Source organism: Amblyomma mixtum, chromosome 9, assembly GCF_055824585.1.
Source record: "Amblyomma mixtum isolate Tamu chromosome 9, ASM5582458v1, whole genome shotgun sequence".
NCBI classification, from domain to species: Eukaryota; Metazoa; Arthropoda; class Arachnida; order Ixodida; family Ixodidae; genus Amblyomma; species Amblyomma mixtum.
This window is the reverse complement of record NC_143020.1, coordinates 11,956,050-11,976,613: the sequence shown is the minus strand read 5'-3', so window position 1 is coordinate 11,976,613 and position 20,564 is coordinate 11,956,050. Positions and strand designations below refer to the sequence as shown.

The following is a 20,564-nucleotide window of genomic DNA, read 5'->3' as shown; positions in this document are numbered from 1 at the left end:
AGCTTGTACACAAGCTTGAAATTGCTGCAGTTAATAATAAATGTTGGAGTTTGAGCGCATGCGTGAAGGAACCAGAGCAGTGAAGCATCAGAATTATCGCACGGAAAATTCCCCTGGCACTGGCCACCACTCGAAACAATAGACACGGATTTTTGACCGTCAGACACGATAACGAAATTCATGCTTCCCAATGTCGCCCACATCATGGTATTGAGTTTACAGTTTAAACAACTGTTGTCATTCATTAAAGGCACTCATTCTTTCAACAAAAAATAATCGCCATATACCCGTGTTAAAATGGAAGCCCGCCGTCTCAAAGTTTTATAAAGAGGCTTTTTGAGGTAAAAAGATTTTTCTGTGGTATTGAAATACCAACACTGGTCGACATTAGAAAATAGGTTACTGATGTTAACTGGCAAGCTGATTGAATAATTTCTCATAGTTAACCACATAACCGCTACTGTTAGGGGTGTGGTCGCAATTTCAAATTTCTAGGATGCCGTAAGTACCCTTACAAAAATTTTTAGTAACATTCTTTAGAAAGTCTTTCGACAATTGTTAATAGAACCTATCAACATTGAATAGAAAGTCTTTTAAACGCCTTTGTACATTGTAGTAACAACCTATCAACCGTCTTCCGACAATTGGCCACCGATATCCAAAAGACTCAAGTACATAGAAAGTCTTTATACTTCCTATCATCCCCTTATCGAGTTTGTATACACTTCCTACTGACCCCTTACCGACAATGTCTACCAACACCCTATTAACGGTCTTCCGACAATTGGCCACCGTTATCCAAAAGACTCAAGTACATAGAAAGTCTTTATACTTCCTATCATCCCCTTATCGAGTTTGTATACACTTCCTACTGACCCCTTACCGACAATGTCTACCAACACCCTATTGACGGTCTTCCGACAATTGGCCACCGTTATCCAAAAGACTCAAGTACATAGAAAGTCTTTACACTTCTTATCAACCACATACCGACAATGTCTACCAACGCCCTATCAACGGTCTTCCGACAATTGGCCACCGTTATTCAAAAGACTCAAGTACGAAGAAAGTATAATTCCTACATCAACTTTTGGAAAAGTGTATGTTAACTACACAGTACAACACTTTTACCAACATAGTTTTATCACTTCAAAATCATTTTGTGAACACTATCCTGGAGTGCTTAAAGAATAATAGAAGCAAAATGCAAATTATTACATTTATTGTGCACAAGTGTACATACGCGCTACAACACATGCATGATGCATCAAAATATTTTATGGAGAACAATAGAGGAACAGAATATTGCCTTCGGCACGCTTCCCCTCAGTTCCCTCTGAGTAACATTGACTGACACACAGCAATTAAAAAACATAACAGGTTTTAATTCACGATGTTTCGGCTGGAGGACCAGCCTTTTTCGAGTATAGTATAGCATTCGAAACAAAAGCTGTGCGCTTCAAATGCTGTAGTACACTTGAAAACGACTGGCCCTCCAACCAAAACATCGTCAATTAAATCCCGTTAGGTTTTTCTTACATATATACGAGGTGTTTCAGGGAAGACTAAGTAATTTTCAAAAAACAGGTATTTTGAGATGAATGTATGGCTTTTTCAGCATAGTATTACCAGTGTTGGCAGGCACCAGAAAACTTGTGAAGAGTCTTACGTAATAAGCTGGTTAGCTAATTTTTATTAATGAACCTTTTCACTATCAGAAACTTTGTTAAAACATTAAGTTGGGCTAGTTGGTAACGGCTTGAAGGAATCATACTCTTGGCGGTAAGAACACACACAACACCAAGACACACACACACAGGACACCCGCTAGACTTCAACTATCTTTACTGGACACTTGTACGACATAAATATGTATCACTGAGCACACGCAGGTGCCTCGTCATCGGCATCAGGTCTAACTACGCCCTCCCCTCTCCTCCAAGGCATACGGTTGCGCCGATAAACAATCCCTTTTTCTGCCAATGCCAGGGAGGGAGTGCTTACACACGTCACCCGCCTCTTGAATACGAAAGGCCTGGGAGCCGAGAAAAAAGAAAGAAAAATTATCGAAGTCTTTCGTATTCAAGAGGCGGGTGACATGTGTAAGCACTCCCTCCCTGGTGTTGGCAGAAAAAGAGATTGTTTATCGGCGCAACCGTATGCCTTGCAGGAGAGGGCAGGGCATAGTTAGACCTGTTGCGGATGACGAGGCACCTGCGTGTGCTCAGTGATACATATTTATGTTGTACAAGTGTCCAGTAAAGATAGTTGAAGTCTAGCGGGTGTCCTGTGTGTGTGTGTGTCTTGGTGTTGTGTGCGTTTCTTACTGCTAAGAATATGATTCCTTCACTATCAGAGTTAGGCGTCTAGTTGCCATTAGAGATTTGTAGCAGTTACATGCACTGGAGGGGTTTCTTTCCCTGTGTGCTTTCAAAAGCGCATGTATTTTCGCACGATGCAGCCAAATTTTGTCGAGCCACAGCGGCGAAAGTAATCATGTTTTGTACATTCCAGAAACTGATATGGCTACTACGAACAACTGGCTAAAAGTCTCTAACTGCAACCAGTTGCAAACCTGTGTTAGTTAAAAAGTTAATTATCAGAAATTAGTTAACCAGCTTACTAAATACACCTCACCGGCTTTCTGGTGTCTGCTAACACTGGTAATATTATGCAGCAAAAGCCATATTTTTGAAAACTACTTATTCTTCCCTGAAACACCTGGTGCATATAAATACTGCTCACTTTCCTGTACAACACAAACGAAATAATTTCTTCTGTAACATGAAAGTTCCATGAGCCACATAACAAACCCGTGGAAAAAAACTGCATGCATACACACACATCTCTCCAAAACAGCTAAAAAATCCCACACAGTGAAACAATGCTTACACTGTCTTAAGACCAACATTAAAGGCTGCAAACACTAGCGAATTAAAAGTCAAACAAATGCCAAACATATGCTAAATGTCCCCATGGATGTAGATATTCAGCTATGAGCTGATTTTAATAAAAATGCATCAGCACAGAAATGCTTAAGAGACTTTGTTGGTGCACTATCCTGACACTTGTCCTCAATATCAGGCAGCCTGCTTGTTGTTCATCATCATCATCAGCCTGACTATGCCCACTGCAGGGCAAAGGCCTCTCCCATGCCTCTCCAATTAACCCTGTCGTTACTTGTCTGCATCACCAGTGGAAGAGGTAGCGTCCTAGTGATGAGACGTGTGCACGAACAGGTAGCCTTCTCCATGGCAGAATGCAGCAGCAAGAGAACTGCACAAGAAAACATTCAAAGTATACAGTTATAGTAACTTCTAATAGAATCAAACACGGAGCAGCAACAATCAGTTAAATGTGCACTAAAATGCAGCACTCCGAGTGAGTTTGATAAGGCTGCTGAGTAATAGCATAAGCAGCAGTCACAAGACTAGAACTAAATGTAATGCGTCCTTGAACAAGAAAAAGCTATAACATGCTGTTGTGTTCAATTCTGCCCCCACATTCGAAGACTGAATGATATTCACAGGAACTGACATTAACGTGTTACACCTAATTAGGCAGGCTCGAGACAAGGCGGTAGGTGACTATAGGTTCTAGGAACAGTAGGGGAGAGTTATTAGTAGAGTTCGCAGATAGAAATAGTTTACGGATTATGAATACCTTCTTCCGCAAACGAGCAAACAGGAAGTGGACGTGGAAGAGCCCCAATGGTGAGACTAAACATGAAATAGACTTCATACTGTGTGCACACCCTGGCATCGTAGAGGATGTGGAGGTCCTCGGTAAGGTCCGTTGTAGCGACCACAGAATGGTAAGGTCTCGTGTTAGCTTAGATTTGAAGAGGGAACGGAGGAAACTGGTGAAGCGAAAGGCTATTAACGAGTTAGCATTAAGAGGGAAGGTAGAGGAATTCAGACTGTCGCTGCAAAACAGATTTTCCGCTTTAACTGAAGAAGACGACCGCAGTGTTGAAACAATGAATGATAATCTTACAGCTATCATTACAGAGTGCGCCGCAGAAGTAGGTGGTAGGATGGTTCGACAGGATACCAGCAAGCTATCTCAGGAGACTAAAGATCTGATTAAGAAACGCCAAAGCATGAGGACTTCTAACTCCACAGACAGGATAGAACTAGCAGATCTATCGAAGTTAATAAATAAGCGCAAGGTAGCCGACATAAGAAAGTTTAACGTGGAGAAAATCGAGCATGCTCTAAGGAACGGAGGTAGCCTAAAATCAGTCAGGAGAAAACTGGGCATAGGTAAAAACCAGATGTATGCGCTAAAAGACAAACAGGGCAATGTCATCAGCAATATGGATAAGATAGTTGAATTAGCCGAAGAATTCTACACAAATCTATACAGTAGCGAATGTAATCATCAAGTTACTGAGGGAGGCAGTCGAGCACAGCAATGGGACATCCTGCCAGTAACGAAGGAGGAAGTAAAGAAAGCCTTAGGAGCAATGCAAAGAGGGAAAGCAGCTGGTGAGGATCAGGTAACAGCAGATTTGTTGAAGTATGGAGGAGAGATTGTGCTACAAAAACTAGCCACCCTGTATACGCAATGCCTTGTGACCTCGAGAGTACCAGAAGCTTGGAAGAACACTAACATTATCTTAATTCATAAGAAAGGAGACGTCAAGGACTTGAAGAATTACAGACCAATCAGCTTATTGTCCGTTGCCTACAAGGTATTTACTAAGGTAATCGCTAATAGAGTCAGGAAAACCTTGGACTTTAGTCAACCAAATGATCAGGCAGGCTTTCGTAAAGGATACTCGACAATAGACCACATTCACACTACCAATCAAGTGATAGAAAAATGCGCGGAATATAACCAACCCCTATATATAGCCTTCATTGATTACGAGAAAGCATTTGACTCAGTGGAAACCTCAGCTGTCATGCAGGCATTGCGGAATGAGGGTGTGGAAGAGTGTTATGTGAAAATATTGGAAGATATTTATAACGATTGCACAGCTACTATAGTTCTCCATAAAGTCAGCAATAAAATTCCAATACGGAAAGGTGTCAGGCAGGGAGACATGATCTCGCCAATGCTCTTCAATGCCTGCTTACAGGAGGTATTCCGGGGACTGGAATGGGAACAGTTAGGGATAAGAGTTAATAGAGAATACCTGAGTAATTTGCGATTCGCTGATGACATTGCCTTGCTAAGCCACTCAGGACAAGAACTGCAAAGCATGATCAACCAGTTAGACAGGCAGAGCAGAACGGTGGGGCTAAGAATTAACATGCAGAAAACCAAAGTAATGTTCAACAGCCTAGCAAGGGAACAGCAGTTCGCAATTGGTAGCGAGGTGCTGGAAGTAGTAAGAGAATATGTCTACTTAGGGCAGGTAGTGACCGCAGATCCGGATCATGAGAGGGAAATAACTAGAAGAATAAGAATGGGGTGGAGCGCATATAGCAGATTCTCTCAGATCATGATTGGTAGCTTACCAATATCCCTGAAGAGAAAAGTATACAACAGCTGTATCCTACCGGTACTCACCTATGGGGCAGAAACGTGAAGGCTAACAAAGAGGGTTCAGCTTAAGTTAAGAACAACGCAGCGAGCTATGGAAAGGAAAATGATAGGTGTAACGTTAAGAGATCGGAAGAGGGCGGAGTGGGTGAGGGAACAAACGCGGGTTAATGACGTCTTAGTTGAAATCAAGAAGAAGAAATGGGCTTGGGCAGGGCATGTAATGCGAAGGCAAGATAACCGCTGGTCCTTAAGGGTAACGGAGTGGATTCCAAGAGAAAGCAAACGCAGCAGGGGACGGCAGAAAGTTAGGTGGTCGGATGAGATTAAGAAGTTTGCGGGGATACAGTGGCGGCAAGTGACAAAGGACAGGGTTAATTGGAGACATGGGAGAGGCCTTTGCCCTGCAGTGGGTGTAGTCAGGCTGATGATGATGATGACCAAATTAGGCTACCACGAAGAGATATTTAGCCATTCCAGTCATATGAAGATAACATGCAGGCCATAAAATATAAAAATTATTTTGTGTTTCTGATTTGTCTGCACAAAAATTCAGGCAGCTTTTGTTTTCAAAAGTGATGGCACAAAGACATTGCAATATAATGCACTTGTTGCTGTAGGTAATGTATCATTTGGAGCTATACCAGGTGTTAGGGGAAAATGTATGAACAAAGAGTACAAAGGTGAGCAAGTTCGTCAGGGCAAGAGTGGCACACTCTAAAGCAAATGAATCAAAATATTAAGGCACACACTGCGTCAGATACAATACTTGTAAGTAAAGCTGCATAGAACTACAAGCGATAAAAGCCTCAGAAACGTGCCCCTAAGGGAGCAGCTGGACTGGTAGTTTTTTATTTGTCCCGCAGCACATCCCTCTAGTGCTGAGGCCTGCTCATATCTGTTTAAGTTAAGAATACAAGGGAAACAAGCAAACAAGTGTTCCAAAGAAGATAAAAATGTGCACTTAGGTTGTTCTTTAGGAAATTACCTGTCACTAATTGCAGCAACAAATACCTCGAGAAAGAAAATAAGTTATTTACACAGCTTATTACAAACCTTAATGGCACGGGAGAAAGGCAACATCAAATGCATCGGTTCAAGTAAAGCCAGGGGTCTTGTTAAGGTCACAGCAATATTTGTTGACTTAGGCTCAGCTAGTGTAATGCAATCAGTAACTGAACGTCGGCATGAATAAAAAAAAACAATGCACCAATACTCAATTCCAAATGCATTTCAACTGTACAGTGCAGTCAGTTGTGACAAAGGGAGTGTGAAAGAAAACCTCAGCAATGCTCATGACATCGAATAAGCACCTTTCTTCTGTACAGCTAAAATATAAGCTTTGCAGGGTTTCATGTAATGCAAGGATAACCTGGTAAGGTATCAATTATTGATGCTAGCAACAAATATGCTTCTAAAGCAGAGTGCTTCACTTGAACGCCAATATTCAATTATGCATTGCCCGTTAGGCCATGCCTATCACATCACTGGTCCACTTCAAACATGCCATACCTTGTAAGAGGTAGGTACTGCTGAAGTAAACCTATAAAATTTATTTGCTGCTTTTAGACAGCTGTATAAAGGTCATGAAGCAGATAATTGTTTTAATTTGGTCTATACAGTGGTCAAGATTTCCAAGCACAAGAGGCATGAGGGAAAAAACTATAGAAAGCATTTCACACTATAACACAATGCACTTGACTAGGGGAGTGCTTTCATGACGCCCGCAATATCTTTTCCCTTTCTCTTGGTCCTCTTTTAAAAGAAAAAAAAAACGAAAGAGAGAGGGAGCCTGGACCAGAAGATTTTTGGCAGGCTAAAAAAGACAAGGAAAATATACCCACTTGTCTACCTATCCTTTTACAAGTGGCACATGCTTGATATCCAGTGTCAATGGCTGATAGGCTGAACCAGCAGGTCTTGATGTCATTTGCCTCTGGTTGAAGTAGCATTGGCTCGATGACAGATGAAAGCTGGTGCAAAAGTAGCGTGATGATACCGGTGGAGCAGCTGTACAGGGCTTGACTGCGGGTGCATTTGAAGAAAGGCTGCATTAGAGCTATGGTTTCATAAACATCACAGAAGCCACGTCCCATTAAAACCTCTAGCTGTTCAGTCCAATGTGTTCATGAGTGGAGGCTAATTATTAATTACCTATGCCTCCAATAGTTAGCAAAAAAATGGTTTACAAAGCTTGTCATACTTTTCTTAAAGCTATTATTCGCGAATCACGTTATACTTTTATCGCTTCAGACTGAAAATGGAGGAATGACATAAATGTAGTGAACGTAAAAAAATAAAATGACAACAAACCTTCCATTGTGCGATTACCTCAGCTGCACTGCAATGGAATGGTTCTGCTATTTTTAATCGTCGTTTCGTTGACCAGAACTATCAAGAAACACAGCACTTGATGTTACTGCGACGTAGAACGGGCAATGCTCCTTATCCAGTAAACACTCAGGCAGCAGAATCAAAAGACGCACGCCGCTACAAGCACTTTTCGTTCTTATGGTCTCCTTTTCACGCGCTGCTCCTGTTCAGTCGGAATAACGAATCAAGCAGCACCCCATAGTTCTCGGCGTGCAACCAAATTCTATCACATAACTCCTGCGCCGAGGAGCTGACGCAAACAGCGTGAGGCGGCGGGTTAAAAGTTGCATAGTTGGCAAGCGAGCGTGTCAGAACACCTTCTCTCTGCAAACGATCGCGTGGTGCCCGCATTTTGCACCTCACTGCGAACAAGACGTGAAGACCAACCCAAATGCATTCGCAGCCCTCAATCATACCCCCGACACATCGCAGAAGTCATTTTCCAGTTCTGTACTTACATTTGTCAACGTTCACGGCAAGCCGTTTCTTCTATCGGGCATCGGGCGCCGGCCGCTCTCGGCGTGGTTGCGTGCAGTACGTCAGAGCAGTTTTTGAGCACTGCGTGCGCGTAAGAACGTCTTCCGCAGCACTGGAGCCATCTGTCACCTTCCGAGTTCAGTCACACTACCACAACACTAACGAGGCCGCACATTTAACACAAACAAACTGAAGAAACGCACCCACATCACAACCGTCGCACACCGCCAACAAAGAGTCGTTTCAGCGTCCTAAAAAAGATAGTGTAGCGCGCGGCCAACATGAGACTCGCAATCCGCCGCCAGCGAACGGAAAGGTGGCGCTAATGTCGCCTAACTTCACACGCGTTAAAAAAAGAATTGATAAAGCCCTTTTTGCCACAAACTTGTTGCATTAAACGACAAGATATTTTGTTTCAATTACAAAGTCAGCAAATTGGAATGATTGCGGTGAAAAAATGCGACTACTCACAAGCATCTGTTTCTGGCGGCGCTGCGAACGAAAGCTTGGAAAACCGGGCAGCATGCCGGGCAGCTACAGGCGACGCATCTGGGGCCAGGAAAGCCGCAGCCGCTGCACGGCTGCACTGTCTGCCTAGTTCTAAGGCTATAACTCAGCTCCCCGTAACTGCGTCGCAGAATAAGGAATGATGATGATGTTGCCAAACGCTACTGGTTTCGGTTTTTATTTTCGCATATTGTGTGGCTTAGCGTACTCTACACAGCTTGGCTCATGCGATTTAGTGTACGTGTGTGTACCTAGGGAACACGAGCGTTCGCACGCCGCTCTAGCGTGACGCGCGAAACTTTCAAGGCTGCGCTGCAGCATCGCCTCTGTTTTGTGTGTGTTTATATCACGTCATTGGACACCTTGCACGCTCTTTGCTGGAGCGAGCCCCGCCGACAGTCGCGCTACCGTAGTCTTTTTGTGTGCTTCCTTGATTGCTTTTTGCCTCTGCCTTATGCGGTCCTCGGCTCGGCCTCACGTCCGCTGATGGCAGTAAGAAAAGGCGAAGACTGAACACATGCTTTCGCGCGTCTACTCCGTATGACTACGTTAAAACCCAACACTTTATTCCAGGATTCCTTAGTCATTGCATTACGGGAAGATAGAAAATACAGCTCTCACCACGTTTTCCCTCGCCACAGCTTCGTACCGTGTTTGCGTTGAAGGAGATGCAAGTGAAGATGCGGAAGAGGCACTGCGCCTGTGTTTTAGCGGTGCTCAAAGTGGGGGCTGCTCTCACCCTAGCTTTTTCCATACTGGAAGCTCCTCTGTGGCTCAGTACTACCGAAAAATGTAACAAGTCAAGAATGAGGGCTTATAGTGCTCCAATTGCCGTGCACCTTCCTCATGCAAAGCCCTTGTTACCGCAGTTGAGTACAGCGGGCCGCTGTTACCTGTTTTGTTTCTCTATACTTCTCTTTATAGTATCGGCCGCCGAACATGAATAAAAATTAATATTGCCTTGCCTGAAATTTCGCATGTACAGTCGCTGAGGAACGAAGCAACTTGAGTTCTCGAAGCTGTAAGCCTGCACACGTTACACAGAATTTACTCAGAGCGCGAAGCGGTGCGGCCCTTTTCGCGCGGGGTTTTTCAGTCCCGTGCGATCAGCCATTGCTGGTCGCTCGAGGAGGAGGGTAGTGCGAGGGTTTAAATTGGGCGCTCCCACGTGGAGTGGCATAGTGTACCGGGCACTTTTGCATGGCGGGCAGTGTGCAGGGAAAGTGTGCTTGCGGTGCAGGTTCAGGAAGCTGGTGATATAATTTGGGCGCCATTTGGGCTAGCGAGAACGTGTCATTCAATGAGTGTGGAAACACATCGGTGCAATGCTAAACTTGAATTTTTTTGTAGCTCGCAACAATAATCCCTCTGAAACCTCAGAGCGAAACGCTCTTAATGCTAGTGTGTTTTAGCACCGTCGTACGGTACATCACTGTTCAACTGCACGTTAAAATATGACCTATCAAGAATTACAACAATATCAACACCAACGTGTTTCGAATTGGCAGAGTTGTACAGCTCTGCTGAAATTCTTTGTTAGTTCTGAAATGTTAAATCTGTTTAATGACTGCCTGAGTACAGAATTTAAGGACGAATACGCAGCAGAAAGCATTGTTTTCGTGTAGAATGAGCCATCAGCGAAACTGATTCGCTGTAACGAAGTCATCATTGCGCTTATGTAACACAATATGTCACTAGCTCCTATTTTTTCTTAAAGTTCTTTTAATTTCCTTGAAGTGCAAGGCAATAATACTTGAGTATTCTATGAATTCATTCACTTTGTACCAAAATTATTTCGTTTGCTGGTAACTTTTTTCGTAGACTTTATACAATCAAAAATTGTCACTAAATGTCTTCAATTCAAGGCACGTTTCTGAATTTCGGGATAAATGTTCTGTTATGAACTTTGCCCTTTTCCCCGCACTCAAAAATGCGAAAGCAGTAAATCTAGTATTGAGAAAATTGAACTGAAAATTCTAAAAATCCACAGCGTGCTCGGCTATGGGAATGTGATTGCAAATTTTTGTTTCGTCTTCAAGGTTAGTTAAGTTGCCGGTTTGAAGTTGTCGGCTACAGTACTTGATTATTTTTGGCTTTTATTTGTTTATTCGCATCACCAAAATGCTTTCTCGGTTCGTAGTATATTTCTATTGACAGCAGTATATAAGCAGTAAGAAAATTGTATGAACTTTCTATCAACAAATGTTGATAAAATATGCCCTAAGAAAATGTGACTGCAAATGTTTGTTTCGTGTTCAAGGTTGCTTTAGTTGCATTGACATGTTAGGCTAGAGTACTTAATTAATTTAGGCATTTATTCTCATTATAAAACGTTCTGTCGGTGTCTATAGTATGTTTCTACTGACAGCAGTACATAGAAAGCAGTAAGGAAATTGTATGAACTTCCTATCAACGAATGTTAATAGAATATGCTTGGCTAAGGGAATGTGAGTGTAATGTTTGTTTCGTGTTCAAGGTTGTTTTCATAGCTTTGAAGTGTTCGCCTACAGTACATGATTTGAGGCATCTATTCGCATGACCAAAAATGTTTTGTCACTTTCTAGAGTATTTCTGCTCACAGCAGTCCGTAAAGAACATAAAGTATTAAAATGGAATATATCTTTTGTTTTAAAACGTTTTCCCATATCCTGATTACATTCCAAACGCATTTGCTGCGAATAATGTTGGTCGCTTTTCGATATAGTGAAATTGTTGACTAGCTGCAACAGATTCCACCATGCAATCAGGTAAGATGTCGTCACGATTATGCGAACAAGATAGCGTTAATCACCTCGAACACCATGCAGTTTGTTCATTTACTTCTCTCAACGTGTCAAACTGCACCCAGCTTTTCTAGTAACTTTCTATTGACAGGAGTAAATACAAAGAAGTAACAGTCTACCAACATTGTATTGACAAAGGTACATAGAATGTAAAAATTATTTTCTAGTAACTTTCTATTGACAGGAGTACATACAAAGAAGTAACTTCTATCAACGTTGTATGAACAATTGTTGATAAAATGTAAAAGTTACTACAAGGTTACTAGAATCAATAGAATGTCAATACAAATTCTAAAGAAAGTTGATATCCATTTTTGTAAGGGTAATAGCCACATCATTTTCATAATTTGAAAAACGCAGTTGCCCTTACCGGTGTGGGTCAACAAATTTTGGCCATATGACACCAAAAGGTACGCGCAATCGAAAAATGCGCCTCTCGGGCCTACGCAGAGCAAGGGCCGTGCCGCAGCGACGCCACACCTGCGATACGTCCTACGCGACCTTCTCTGCACAGCTCACGCTGCTGTTGTCGCCGCTGATCCCTGCTGTACCCCACACAGGAGAAACCTTGCTGACGTTTTAGCTTGGTAAACCCTGGCGTGTACGCGAAAGCTTTTCACGCGCTACCGAATGTGTTGTCCATGATTTTCCTTTGAAACTGCCTTGTTGCAGCCCCAAATTCACTTAGACCAATCAAGTGGGTAGTCCGTTTCTCTGACTCGGTTTCCATCGGTTGTTGTTGAGAAGACGTCGAGGCGGCGGCTTCATTGGCGGCTGGTTGTCGTCGCTCCTCCGCTTCATGTCGTCGTCGTTTAGCGAGCCGTTCTTCCCGTTCTTCGGTCGTCCCAGCGGCACGCGTGGCCTTCCTCGCTTCCTTTTCCGCTGTAGGCTGGCCTTGTACCATGCTACGACTTCGGGATCCGTCGACATAGCTTCTCGTAGCCTTTGGTGCTGCCGTACTGAGTACGAAGGCTTGCGATCCGCCTCTTCATTCATTCCGCATCTGGCAAGCGAGCGACGCTGCGCGCGCCGCCGTGGAAAGAGCACGGCGCATGCCCAGTGAGGTACACAGCTGAGTCGATGGAACAGCCGAAGGAAACCGAGTCAGAGAGCTGATTGACCACCTGATTTGTCTCAGTTATTTCAGGACTGAAACGAGGCAGTTTCACCAGACATTCACGGACAACACGTCCGGCAGAGTGCGAGAAGCTTTCGCGTACACACTAGGTTTACCCAAACTAAAGCATCAGCAATTTTTTTCAATTTAAATCACAAAGCTTTAATGCACTTCAAGGAGCTGCACGCGCGCAAGCATGTGTTTTGCCTGTTTTTCTCCTGGTTCCCATGGCAACAAATGGCGCATGCGCAAATGTGGCTTGCGCCCGCTACGGCCAAAATGCTACGCAGCTAGCGTAGTGAAGCTTTCGCTTCAAAAAAGGCCACGTGACAAGTTTGCAATGGAGGAAGGGGTTCAGTTGGGAGATCTATTCCGGTACGCCAAAGAAACGCGCTATTCAAAAGCATCAATCTTTTAATGACAGATCACTAAAATTAAAAAAAAAAATGTCGAGCCATAACTCTGTAGGCAATCTCGTTTTCGAAATTCTACAAGCTGATATGGCTTTTCATAACGACCGACTGCAGGTATCCGCCTATCTGCAGATGCTATTTTGTGAAAAAACTCCCAACAGGCGTTTAGTTGTTAGACAACCCAATCGTGTTCACGGCATTCGTGTTCCTGTCTCCATATGGCGTATTTTTACTGCAGCATTCAAATCCCTAAAAGTCTACACCTTAAAAATCTTTGTTAAAATTTTTTCCCGTGGCAGACATGAAAGCGCGCTTGATTATCTTGACCTATGCGTTAGTGATTTGCAACACTTGAACACTCGCAGAAAGTTACGTGATGCTATTGCCGAGCTTGAACAGCTCTAGTGCATATGTTTTAATGTACACAAAACAAAGAATTGATTTGGTAACACAGGTTGTTGCTGCTGCCGGACGGCGCCCTACAAGCCCAATTGAGGCTTTGGCGCGTCCGCGTCTTGTATTGTTTCTTTGGTGTGAATAAAGTATTTATTATTATTATTATTATTATTATCATAAGAACATGACGTGTCTACCATAGCACACATGTAAAGGCTATCGCTACCAAGTGCATAGAAAATTCTTGTCCCAACAAAGTAAAGAAAACTGCAAAATAGATCCCTGGATTACGAGTGAAGTCTTGCACCGAAAGCCGAAAATAAGAAAAGATCGAAACGAACACGTGTCTGCCGAAACGCAATTCAAGCTGGACTGCGTCAGGCAGTTGACCTTTCAAAGCGTCACTATACTTCGAGCACAGACTGCTGAGCTTCATTAGGAGTGCTCCGCAGGTATTTTGAAAACCCTTCCTTTTCCTCCATGGACCCTTTTTAGGGCCGACAGTGTAATATCAGTAATTGAAAGCAGCCGCCCAACTTTCATATATAGTTATAAACCTAAGCATCAAAAAAAGTTTAACCCCCTCCCTAGCAAACCTGATTCATCTGCTGTCTTCCAAGACTGGTATTACAATGCCGCAGAAGTGTTTTTTTTATCATTCTAAAAGCCTGTTTTTAAAAACCAGTGGTGGGTTTCCTGAAGTACCGGTGGTACTGCGTGCGCTTAATGCTGTGCTTAAGCGCAATTTTCCTGTTGCGAGCTATAAGCGGCCAAAGAGATACTAAAGCAGACCGCATTCCGCAAGAGCTCATTGTATTGGCAGTTAAAGGGAACCTTGGGAGAAAATGAGCTCAGGTGGTGGTTTGCTCAACGGCAGTATTCTTTTCTTTCAGACGGAGATGTGGATGAAAACCGGCGCTTTACGCTTGTGGGCTGTGACAACAGCCTCTGGCCTCAGCACGTCACTGAACTGCACCGACATCGCTCCTTACGCAACGCTGCTGCAGCGCTTTAAGCGCTGCAACGTGACCGTTGAAAACAGATACGTGCACGCCGTTTGTACCATCCTTTTAAAGAGCGTTGTTGGGAAATATTCTATGCCTGCCCCCGTCACAGAGACGCTGACGATAGATCAGCTGTACGTGTCCGGCGAACCTGTGGTCTACGAGACTCCTCAGGGTAGTATCGTCTGCATGTCGCTACGATCCGCCAAGATTCGAAAATGGGATAATTTTTCTCTAGGAATGAATCAGCAGTATTACCGATTCGCTCAGTTCGGGGACATCCAGTACCACCCCTTCATCATTTCCTTCCTGCGCGGATCGATTCGCGAGATGACACTTAAAATCACGTTCGGCAATCCTCCGCAAGCCGCTGTCGCCGTCTGCAATGGGACTCTAGCCGACGGAAGCTGTAGCTTTGACGTCTACGGCTTCGTCGACCAGTATAAGTACAAGTCTAACTCTGATTTGAATACTGCAGAACCATTTCATAAGATCTGGAATACTCTCACTTTCACGACCGACCTTGTGAACGTCACGTTCAAAGACTGTCACTGAAGTCCCTGCAGGCCTGCTGAGGTACACCGCCATGACTCCTATAAAGCGTTTTTTATTTTATAAATGCAACTTTGATGGTATCCGGCATAAAGACATATTGCCACTCAGTCTCCGAGACCCTCGAGGTTTTCCAGACGCCCATAAAGAAGATTCATCCACATCCTTTTGATCTCAATACAGATTTGAAGAATGCTTCGTTCATCGCTACGAATTTGTCAGGCATTCCAGAGGCAATATTCCCCTTAAGGCGCCTAGAAACGCTGGACATGGCGGATACATATGTTGTACATGACACCCAGTTCCAGTACTGTCCCGGAAATTGTCAACAGAACAGTAGCGTTCAGCGGCTCATTATGAGCGGCACCAATCTCAACTCTTTACCTAATCGCGCCTTTTGTGGATTTCCACTGCTCAAGAGACTCGAGCTAAACAACTGTCCTATAACTAACATTTCTGGGTCGCCCTTTGAATGCTTGGAAAACCTCAACAATCTCTCTATGTCTGGCAACAAGATTACCTATTTGGACGGGGAAAACGTGAACGGACTTAAAAAACTCCTTTTTCTGAACCTCAATAAAAACAAGATCGTTCACTTCGAAGGCCCACAAGTATTCTCCAATTTGATCTCCTTGACTCGACTCATACTGTCTCACAACGAGATTAAAGAACTAGGTCTTGGTGGAGTGGAGTATGTGCCTATCGAGGAGCTAAATCTTGCGTATAATGGATTATCAAAATGGAAGGGACCGTTATTTACTCGCATGGGCAAACTGAAAACCCTGCGCTTAGAGCACAACGTGCTATCCACAATAAGCGACGACATGTTGCATGACATCAACAACGTCAGCTACGTGGACCTCAGCTGGAATCGCTGGGACTGCTCAAGATGCAAGCAGAAGAACCTTTTTTCCTTGCTGCACAAGCGCACTTCTCTGTGTAGCGACTGCTTTGTCTGCAAACAACCTGAGGAGTACGAGGGAAGGCGCGTTCTCGAGGTGCCCTGGAATGAGTACGACTGCGCCCCGCCCGACCACTACAGAATTTACGGCGTTCCTGCGCTCCTCTCTATTATGGTTGTCTCCTTGGTTGGCTACACAGTTTACAGGAACCGTTGGTACTGCATATACAGCCTGCTCTACCTCAAAGTAGCCATTAAAGCACGTCGAAGACAGACGCACACAGGATTTTTATGTGGGACGGCTTCCTCTCGTACCACGCCTCGGACGCCGAGTGGGTGCGAGACGTGCTCCTTCCAAAGCTAGAAGCTTCCATGAACTTTCGACTCTGCGTGTACGAGCGGGACTTCATCCCGGGCCTCCCGATCACCGAGAACATCTGCCGCGCCATAACGCAGAGCCGCGTGTCGCTGTTCTTGCTGGGCCGGGAGTTCTGCCGCAGTCGCTGGTGCATGTTTGAGCTGAACCTGGCGCAGCATCGGCTGCTTGAGAATGACCGCAACGATGGCTTGGTGTTCATAAGGAAGAACGACTTGCAAGAGTCTGAGATGAGGTCCATGCTGGCGTACCTCATCAAGAGTCGCACCTACGTTCAGCTACCACCTGACGGTTCGAGCGATGGTCTGAACAACCTCTTCTGGCTCCAGGTGCAGGCTGCTCTGCAACAGTAATCATGCTGTTCTAAGCTTTCCTCCTTCCATGTTTTGCGGCCGCATGAAGTTTAGGCCGTTGCTGGTGGTACTATTCTTTTATTACACTATCGGTGCTGTTGTAGCGACATTCTCGATAATTGTTAGACGCTGTCCCCATTCTTCTCAGATTTAACACAACGATGACGCTAGATCGCTTCGTAGAGGCCTTACCTAGAGTCCAATCTTGGTATAACTTGATAAGGGCTTAACAAAGTTATAGCACATACGTTAGCCTATACTCCATACGGGTTACGCTGTTCCTTTCAATTTATCGCCAGATATGAACTACTTGCAGGTTACGCCGCACCTCTACAGCATGCCGCGATTAATTTACAGGTTAGCTTTGACCTTCATCCTGCCTTGGGAAAGCGCAGAACGTCAAATAAAACAGAACCGGATGCAGCAAACCGGATGGGGTGCATGCAGCAAACAGCAAACCGGATGGGCGGATGGGGTGCATGCAGCAAACAGCAAACCGGATGGGCGCGCCTGTGTTTCCTGTCGCCAAGCTGATGTGTAAGTGGAATCTTTGGCCGGGCTTTCCGCGCTTCGCATTTCAATTCACGCTTATCGTACTCAGAGCCACTACTGAAAATCTGTTCCGCGCACAATTAAATGCCTTAAACGCAATACATTCCCGGCTGTTCTTATTAAATAAACACGCCAGGATACACAGCAATTAATGTCATGCAAAGATTTTGATAGAAGATTATATTCGGAGCAAATAATGTCATGCAAGGGCTTTGCCGCAAATATGTGGGTCTGCATGTTATCAAAGCAGCGGTTCGCGTCTTTATCACTTTGTTTCAGGCCAGAATTGCTGCCAGATTTACAGGCAATACTTGCAGCCGCGTGCAACTGGTTTCGAATTCGGTGGTTTGCCCTTCGTCTCAGTCGAAATAGGGCCACCACCGAATATTTTACAAGCGCCTTTATTTTTAATGCGAAAAACAATTGGTTTTGGTGGCTGTTAGAAACAGTGCAAACATCAGTGATAGCTAGCGTTTACCATGGCGTAGATAAAAAATTCAAATAGAAAAGTAAACAAATGCTCTCTGACAAACAAACCTCGAAACTGGCGTGTGGCTTGTGCCTACAATGCGGCAGTGCTAATCTGTTTATACATTTTTATTCTGTAACGAAGGGTGGATTTCACGAGTCTTCATGCGAAAATACATTCTATACCGTCATCTTGCACATATTGTGTGCGACGAAAATTATGTCCGTATATTGTTCAGCCATTGCTCCGTCGCCTTCTGCGATTTCCTCGCGCGACTCGAACGATCTTGTGTATGCTTTCAAGTGACAGCACTTGAACATGCATGGACGTGCAAAAAATGCTTTTTTAAGTTCAGGTGTCATTTTTGCTTCTTCAGTTGCTATACCGTATGCTTGCGTTTTTATCGTATGAGATGTGACCCTTCGACAAACCTAACCATGCAAACTAATTGCAGTTCCTGTGAGCAAATCTCTTGCCCCACAATCAGTAAATCTGCCCTTGAAATTTAGAAACAATGTAATGGGAAATGACCAGACCATACTAAAAGTAAAATACGAAACAACCGCATAGTTCCTCACTTTGTTCTCTTTTAAGGAGCCGGCCACTTCCACCACCGTGACTTCCTCCACCGAGTCGCTTTCAATTGCAAACAACCGCGTGGCGCCCCTCGCCAGCCGTCAGTAGACGCAGTGTCTGCGATCGGGGCACTCGGCTGCTGAGCCGGAGGACTCAGATTTCATTTCTACCACGAAGGCACGCTTCAGTCAAGCCGAATTGTAAAATCCGCCCGTGTAGTGTGTGTGGACACACGTTAAGGAACCACTGGTGGCCAAACTTTATCGCGGTCCCTACACAAAACTTAACCTTTCTCTCTTCCTTCTATCGCTTCCTGCTTCATTCTTTCCCTAACGGTGCGGTTCAACGGCCCATCAAGAAGACAGAGTTGCACCGTTATTTATTTCTCAAAGAGAACTTTCACTGTCATTTTCCACTGAAGTAACTAGCACCGATGAGGAACCTTGGGTAGTGGATACTAAGTACGCACCTTCTGTTATAGCAGTCACTCTGATTTTTATTGCGAAAGCAATACTAGTCGCACTTTGAGCCCGTCGCGTAGCGAGGCCGGTAGCTACCAATGACCTTTAGCATGACCCCCTGCTGTGGCGTCATGCCATCTGCCCCAAAAACCAGCAGCCCAACTCGCGCCGTCGCGTAGCGAGGCCGCAGCTACCAAGCGCAACTCCTGCTCCTGCCATGCGCGGCGCGCTTAGCGGTCTGACGTCACAGCTGCAAGAGCGGGGCTCTAACTTGCGCGTCGCGTAGCGAGGCCGCAGCTACCAAGCGCGGCCTAACTCCCGCTCCTGCCGCGCGAGGCGCTCTTAGCGGTCTGACGTCATGCCATCTGCCGCAAAACCGGGCGCGCAGCGCGCCGGCGGCCAGACGTTGCAATGCCGCCTACTGCGAAAGCCGCTCGGCAGAATGCAAAGAGGAAGCAACAGCGAGCTACGGAGACCGAAGAAGAGCGTGAACAAATACTTTCTAAGCGGCGTGCCCAGTATGCAGCTCGTACTTCTTCTGTACTTCTGTAATGCCGTTGCAGCCGGTGCCGGAGCAGCAGTTGCGCACTCTGCATTAACCTCACCAGCAACCAAGTACATCATTGCAGCCACAGCACTTCTCGCCTCGCTACTAGTTGTACATATAATAACCAGGTAACACCTTTAATTAAAACACCATTCCGTTTCCAGATTGAATCACTGTATAACCGATGCATCACCACAAGTCTAACCACAAGCACCACCACCAGCTGCACTACCAGATGAAGCATGTCGTAGCTACGGATATAGCTTTCGCAATTACCGGGCTTAACCAAGCTAAGCCACAACCATTTTTTTTCACAGAGTACAATATTCCTCCCTGACATCACTCTTGAGATGTCTACTGGACGTGAGACAGGTGCGGTGTGTTTCCTTTACTTAAACCAATTCATGTCCCCGCCCCCCCCCCCCCCCGTGCAAGATCAGAGGCCCAAAAGAAAGGTGTTTCTACGACAGTTACCAATTTGTAACTTGAGATTGAGCGACGCTGCTCTACGGAAGCAAATATAATATTGTTATTTCATGAACGCTACCTACGTACATAAAAACTAGAAGTCAATTTTTTTTATAATTTGAAACCTTTTACTTAATCACTCCTCTTCTGTGAAAAGCACTTACAACGATGTTTTGAATTTTGGAGGCTTTGTCGCACACTCACAATTTCAACCATGAAATTTCGAGTGACCGCTACATCCGGGCTCCACATTTTCCACTAACGCTCAATGACAGCGGTAATTTGGGGTTGAGTTTTTTTTTTTTTTACCAAGAGGAAAGACAGCGTTGTTGTACTCGCGGCTTGCAGGCTCAAAGATCTTGAAAGAGGAATTGCAATGAACAATTTTCGAAAACTCTAACGAAGCAGTTGCTTCCACGCAATCAGCAGTAAATAGTTTTGATAAGCAATGCAACCTTTTTAAAGCTGCGGGTTTCCTTGGACTGTTTTTTTATATACAGTGCCTAAATTCTTGCTTCAGAAGATAAAGGACATTTGAAAGTAGGTTCGTGCTCTCGGCGGCAAGTGAACCAAATCTGAAGTTAAGCATTATGTGCACAAGATGGCCCACAGAATTAGGAAGTAGGCGTGAAGCACGGTGCAAACATTTAGTTTTCAGTTCCACCCACACTCTTGAGCATAGGGTCTAGTATCGCGAGGGTGGTTAAAAAACCAGCGTATGTACAAAATAGCATAAGAACTCTTTC

At 44.6% G+C, this 20,564-nt stretch overlaps 1 long non-coding RNA gene and 1 pseudogene across 2 annotated transcripts; one reads left to right on the top strand and one right to left on the bottom strand.

Moving 5' to 3' along the window:
• Nucleotides 1-2,260: 2,260 nt before the first annotated feature.
• Nucleotides 2,261-8,576, bottom strand: LOC149328316 (uncharacterized). 2 transcript variants are annotated; one of them, XR_016285613.1, is made up of 3 exons: nucleotides 8,325-8,576; nucleotides 7,338-7,541; nucleotides 2,261-3,276 (listed from the first exon to the last, which is right to left on the bottom strand). It is a non-coding gene; the product is annotated as an uncharacterized LOC149328316 (long non-coding RNA). The 2 variants fall into 2 exon arrangements; XR_016285612.1 differs by having other exon boundaries at nucleotides 7,338-7,518.
• Nucleotides 8,577-14,452: 5,876 nt separating this feature from the next.
• On the top strand, nucleotides 14,453-17,132 carry LOC149328315 (uncharacterized; annotated as a pseudogene).
• The last annotated feature ends 3,432 nt before the right edge of the window (nucleotides 17,133-20,564 follow it).